This window comes from Elaeis guineensis, chromosome 6 (assembly GCF_000442705.2).
Source record: "Elaeis guineensis isolate ETL-2024a chromosome 6, EG11, whole genome shotgun sequence".
In the NCBI taxonomy this organism is placed as follows: Eukaryota; Viridiplantae; Streptophyta; class Magnoliopsida; order Arecales; family Arecaceae; genus Elaeis; species Elaeis guineensis.
In genome coordinates, this window is record NC_025998.2 from 43,315,254 (window position 1) to 43,320,579 (window position 5,326).

Sequence of the window (5,326 nt, forward strand, 5' to 3'; positions counted from 1 at the left end):
ACCAAAATATAATCATTACAAAGATATAGGTAAAAGATGATTTCATTAATATCATAATTGTTTCAATACATAAAATTCAACCAGCTAAATGTCAATACATGGCCCCAAGGTATAGATCCTAGAACAAGATACTAACTCCTAGAACCTAGTAAAGATCAAGATAAGTCAATGATCAAGACAAATCATGGATCGGAGTCATCAGATATGGTATGAGAAGATGATGGATCAGAAGTGCGTCCTCTACCCCGTCTGCCTCTGCCACGAGATGAACTGGGAGGCTGAGAACGCTGAGATACTAGGGCTGATACCATGAGTCTGATAGAATCAAGGACGTTCAGTGCTCTGGAAATAGATTGAAGTAGAGCAGTGAACTGGGTGGTAGCATGCTCACTCGATCCTCTGATCTCTTTCCTCAGTAGCTCATATCCACCTTCTAATGCTCCTCTGAGCCTTCCAGCCTCTGCAGTGAGGTCTGTGACCTCAATAGTAGACTCCTGTGGCTGGGGATGGGCCAATGCAAGAACTTGCCCCTGCAAGTCAAGAACTCTGCCAGTAAGTCTCCAGACTGTATCCTCAAGCTGCTGTATACTGACGGACTGATCTGAAATCATCTGAAATACAGTGGAGATGTGGGGAGTAATGGTCTGATCAGAAGAAGTAGCTCCAGGTGCAAAAGAAGTACTACTCCACTGGCTAGACAACAAAGAAGCCACACGCTGAGATATATGCTCGATCTGATCATCAGCCAGTCTAAACTCTGATGGAGGTGCTCTGCTCTCTGGCTGATACACTGGTGTGGGCATCCTAGTAAACTCAGAAGGGCCAGCCTCAGTATCAGGAATGAACTGGGTATCTGGTGAAGCTGCCCTGAAATCATGTACAGGAGAAGATGGACCTTCTTCTTCTACTCTGCCTTCAGTTCTGTCTTCAGCTCTTTCCTCAGCTCTCTCCTCAGCTCTTTCTTCAGAGCCCTTGATCCAACCACCAACAGTCTTTGTAATTCCCATTCGGTGCAGGCTGTGTTGGTTGAAAGTGTCCACATGTGAGAGCTTGGTAGGTGTCTCCCCCTTACAGCTAACTCCAAACCTCCTAAAAACTCTAGTAAGGGCCATACCATAAGGCAAGTGTGCCTTGGATCTGTTCAAAGTTTCTCTCATGGCCTCTATCATAAGTGCAGGGAGGTTTAGGGGGGTCTGAGTGATGATATGAAACATGACACATACATCTCTGCCAGATAGTAAGTCATGTCTACCACTCCTAGGAAAGAATAGTTTTATCACAATCTGATGCAGGACCCTCATCTCAATGGACAGTAGCTTTGCTTCCAATCTGTTTAAACTTCCTGAAAAATCTTCTCCTAGGATAATTCTGATCCCTTCTTCTTTAATTGGGAGTTCCATATATGAGTATCCTTCACTAGGCAATTGAAGTATCTCTCCCAATATCCTAGAATCCAAACAGATGTCAATCCCCTTTACAGTTGAAGTCACAGACCCGTTTCCATAATTTAGGTTCTGGTAGAACTCTCTGACTAGATCAACATAGGTGACTTCCTTAAGAGAGCAATAAAGTTCCCATCCTTGATTTTTGATCTTGGTAGCAAAAGTAAAGCCTTCTTTCTCAAAGAACCGAAAATCTATATTTTTCCCGGTTTCTACTTTTCTATCAGAAAGAAGATTTACACTGGGGCTTATGGAGGATTGAGAGGGACCTTGAGCAGGTACTGAAACTAGATTGGGAACAGTGGAAGACTGAGCATGCCTTTTTTTTCGGACAATTTCCTCAGGCTCACGGATTGATTTCCTTCTTTGGGGAAGTTTCATCTTTGGAGCCATATCCAATAAAGTAGCAGACAAGAAGACTTGAATTCAGTGGAGGAGGGATCACAAAGAGTAAAGAAGAATTTTGGTGGAGAAAAGAAGTGGATTTTGAATGAACGGTGAAGTTCTAGGGCACGTTCCACCCGCGCCTATCACTGCGAGAAAGCACAGAAAAATCCGTTTCAAGGAGGCGATTTTTGGTGGAGAGGAGGAGGGAGAATTGCCTCGAAATTGATCCTTGGATTTGGAGCAAAAAGAGTTGGAGAGGACGGCTTTCGGAAGGAAGACGACGAGAAGATGAGTCGTCTCATAAACAGGTTTCCCGTTTTAAAAACAATGAACCCGATGGAAGTTGGTGGGATTTACAAGTTTGCCATTGAGTCGACTCATGGGGGTCGACTCATGAAGTTCAGAAAATCAGGAAAAATGCAAATAAATTCCAAAAAAATTCGAAATTTTTAGTGAAAGAATTTTGCTCAATGATAAATTTTTATAGTGATAAATCTGAGCTTTTGGAACCAGGATAGATGTTGAAAATTGAGCTCTAAGAGTTTTTGACATCTATTCTTTGGAAATTGAGAAATTTCAGACAAATGGATCTAGAATTCCTAGATTTCTCCTAATTTCACAGAATCTATCCTCACTAAGGGCCTTTGTAAAGATATCGGCTAATTGATTTTCAGTGCTAACATATTCAAGAATTATATTTTTGTTTTGAACATGCTCTCTTATGAAATGATGTCTTATTTTAATATGTTTAGATCTTGAGTGTTGTATTGGATTTTTAGATAGATTTATAGCACTTGTATTATCACATTTTATTGGTGTTTCATTAAGTTTGATTCTAAAATCTTCGAGTTGTTGCTTAATCCACAAGATTTGAGCACAACAACTTCCGGCTGCAATGTATTCGGCCTCAGCCGTAGACAGTGCCACCAAATTTTGTTTCTTGCTAAACCATGAGATTAGGTTAACTCCAAAAAATTGGCAAGTTCCACTTGTGCTTTTTCTATCTAATTTACATCCAGCAAAATCAGCATCAGAAAATCCTAACAAATTAATTTGTGAGTCCTTAGAGTACCATAACCCTATAGTTTGTGTACCATTTAAGTATCTAAGGATTCTTTTAACAGCATTCAAATGAGATTCCTTAGGATTAGATTGATATCTTGCACATAAGCAAACACTAAACATGATATCCGGCCTACTTGCAGTTAAATATAATAATGAGCCAATCATACCTCTATAGTATTTTAAGTCTACGCTTTTACCTTCATCATCCTTGTCAAGCTTACATGAGGGACTCATTGGTGTGCCAATTGGTTTGCAGTTCTCCATTCCAAATCTTTTGAGTAGTTCCTTGGTGTACTTGCTTTGGGTGATGGAGATTCTCTCTTTTGATTGTTTGATTTGGAGTCCGAGGAAGAAGGTGAGTTCTCCCATCATGCTCATCTCGAACTCTCCCTGCATAAGCTTAGCAAAGTCTTGACAAAGGGATTCATTAGTAGACCCAAAAATTATGTCATCAACATAAATTTGTATAATTAGCATATCATTTTAGTTTCTTCTAATAAATAGGGTTGTGTCTACATTGCCTCTTAAGAAACCATTATTTAGTAAAAATTTGCTTAGCCTTTCATACCATGCTCTAGGTGCTTGTTTTAGACCATATAAAGCTTTATTTAATCTAAAGACATGATTGAAAAAAGCATGATTTTCAAATCCAGAGGGTTGTTCTACATATACTTCTTCAGAAATATATTCATTTAAAAATGCACTTTTAACATCCATTTGAAATAGTTTGAATTTCATAAAGCAAGCATAAGCAAGTAGAAGTCTAATGGCTTCTAATCTAGCAACAGGTGCAAAGGTTTCATCAAAATCAATTCCTTCTTCTTGATTATATCCCTTAGCAACCAGTCTTGCTTTATTTCTAATTACATTTCCATGCTCATCTAACTTGTTTCTAAAGACCCATTTTGTGCCAATTATTGAATAATCTTTAGGTCTTTTCACTAAGGTCCAAACATTATTTCTTCAAATTGACTGAGTTCTTCTTGCATAGCATTAATCCAGTTATGATCATTTTCAGCTTCTTCAAAAGTTTTAGGTTCAAGTTGAGATACAAAAGCACAATGATTAAGTACATCTCTAAGTGAAGAACGTATTTTTACCCCATGCATAGGATCACCAATTATTAACTCCTTAGGGTGGTTGTGAACATACCTCCATTCTTTGGGTAAGTCATTTGTACCTTGAGGTTGTTCTTGAATTTCTTCACCTTTCTCATTTTTTGACTTCTTGATCCTTGTCTTCTGGAGTTGCTGAGTCTTTCAGAGTGATCTCCTTCATACCTTCTATTAGTGGATCTGTATCATCAATACCCTCATTCTTCCTTGAAGGAAGATCGTTAGATTCATCAAAGACAACATGTATGGACTCCTCAACTACTAAAGTTCTTTTGTTGAACACTCTAAATGCTTTACTAGTGAGGAGTAACCTAGAAAGATTGCTTCATCTGATTTTGCATCAAATTTACCAAGTTTTTCTTTGCCATTTTTAATACAAAACATCGGCAACCAAAAACATGAAAATAGGCAATATTGGTTTTCTTCCTTTCCAAAGTTCATAGGGGTTTTCTTTAAAAATTGTCTAATTAAAGCACGATTTAAAATGTAACATGCTGTGTTAATAGCTTCCGCCCAAAAATATCTTGGAAGGTTGCTTTCACAAAGCATGGTACGGGCCATTTCTTCTAAAGTTCTATTTTTCCTTTCAACTACCCCATTTTGTTGAGGTGTCCTAGGAGCAGAGAAGTTATGGCCAATTCCATTTTCTTCACAAAAATTTCAAAGTCATGATTTTCAAATTCTGTTCCATGATCACTTCTAATATTTTGAATTGAAAATCCTTTTTCATTAGTGACTTTTCGATGAAATTTAGTAAAAATTTGAAAAGTTTCATTTTTGTGAGCTAAAAAGAAAACCCAAGTAAAATGAGAGTAATCATCAATTATTACAAATCCATATCGTTTTCCTCCTAGACTAGTGGTTTTAGTTGGTCCAAATAAATCCATATGTAAGAGCTCTAAAGGTCTAGAAGTTGAAATAGTATTTTTGGATTTAAATGATACTCTAGTTTGTTTACCTAATTGGCATGCATCACAAATTCTATCCTTTTCAAAATTTAATTTTGGCAAACCGAGAACTAAATCCTTTTTGATTAATTTTGAAAGAGAATGCATGCTAATATGTGCAAGTCTACGATGCCACAGCCAACTAGTCTCATTATTTTAGCATTTAAGGAAACTAGGCATGCATGTCTAATTTAGTTAAATCATTCAAGTCTACCATATAAACATTGCCATACCTATGTCCTATAAATTTAATGCCATCGTTAATAGGACTCGTCACAATGCATACAGATGATTCAAAACTTACTTTATACCCTTTATCACATAATGACTAATGCTAAGTAAGTTATGCTTTAAACCTTTAACAAGTAAA